Consider the following 1457-nt stretch of genomic DNA (forward strand, 5'->3'; position numbering starts at 1 on the left):
CCATTTTTGCATCTGCATTCTTCCCGTTCCATGCCATACTGCTTCATTTACTGTATGCTGTTGGCAAAACGTGGTTGTGGTATTTATATGTGATATTTATACATAAGTATGTTATATTTATTAGTACTGAAAACACAAGTATTATGTGTTGTTTGTGTGACATATAAGCAGTTATCAGTTAACTGATGGTAGAATGCCATGTATTATGTTATTACTAATATACACTTACTAGATAATGATAAATTGTTGATTATGCTTCATTTTGGGGTTCACAAGTGTTTGAAGGCTTTGGTGTGTTGCTTTGGTGTGTTCCTGTGAAAGAGGTCATTGACCCTTGTCATTGAGGTGTTAAAAAAAAAAAAAAGTCATAGATATATGGTATTATAATTTAATATGTGTAATTTTCAAATTCTTGGCAGATCAGTAGGGAAACTGAATGAAATGTTATAATTATAATTTTTATCTGGGTGTAGGTCTTATTCTGGTACTGTATGCTGTCAGTCCAGATCATATACATGGCGTTTCATCACATTTGCTGATGTGACTGTTTTCTCTGAGCATTTAGAAGTGATCGGGGTATCAGTTCTCCTAAGCAGTTTCTCTCCTGAAGAGTTTTGTCCCCACTGATGTGTCCCTTGTTACAAATAGTTATGTTGTCACTTTTTTCTGTTTGATGGTTGACAAGTGTCCCTTGACAGTAATGCTAATCAGTGTTGACATTCATTTTGCTTTTCTGCATTATGCTGCAGTAATTTCCAGGGCATGGTCTCTCTTATAAGTAGAAAGGTTTCTTATTCACAAGTGGTGCTTTGAAAAACAAGAAGATATTCTCTGGCTAGTCCATTGCATGTTCGTAACAGTTTGCCTGCTTCCATGATTAGGTAAATTAAGTTTTTATCATATCCTTTTTGAGCCACTAGTCATGAATGTGAATATGGAGATGATTGGTTCATTTTAGCAGGAGACAAACTTAAATATGTATTTTAGATGATGCTTTGCCAGTTTTGTTTGAATGAGGAGGCAGGATTGGAGTAGTAGGTAGTGATCAGTGTAGCACCCTCCCCCCCCATGCAGCTATTAAAAACTTTGGAATATATCAGTAAGTTTTCTAATGATGGAGACCACAAACTGCTAATAAATGCACCAGACTTATTCTAAATATCAGAAGTCAACCACATATATCTTCATACTTACTGGTTGATTTCCCATTCTTGTTTTGTTGAAGTCCTGAGTGGTTAAGGGTATTTAATCTTTTTTATCGTAGCATTCGGAACACAAGCCCTGGATTTTCTTTTCTAGCGTTGTTTAGACTACTTTGATATTACACAGGGGATGGAAATATAGATATACCTCAGTTTAATTTGACTGGTATTAGTTTTGCAGTGCTTCCAAAAATAAGGAAATCTATGAAATTTAGATAAGGAGCCAGCAGTTCATAGCATAAGTAGGGATGTATA

General features: G+C 35.2%; 1 protein-coding gene across 1 annotated transcript in view; it reads left to right on the forward strand.

Moving 5' to 3' along the window:
• Positions 1-1457, forward strand: part of LOC119594551 (myosin-2 essential light chain-like) — a 10202-nt gene that overhangs the window by 5780 nt on the left and 2965 nt on the right. The window lies entirely within an intron of this gene.

The sequence above is a fragment of the Penaeus monodon genome, chromosome 34 (genome assembly GCF_015228065.2).
Source record: "Penaeus monodon isolate SGIC_2016 chromosome 34, NSTDA_Pmon_1, whole genome shotgun sequence".
Taxonomy (NCBI): Eukaryota; Metazoa; Arthropoda; class Malacostraca; order Decapoda; family Penaeidae; genus Penaeus; species Penaeus monodon.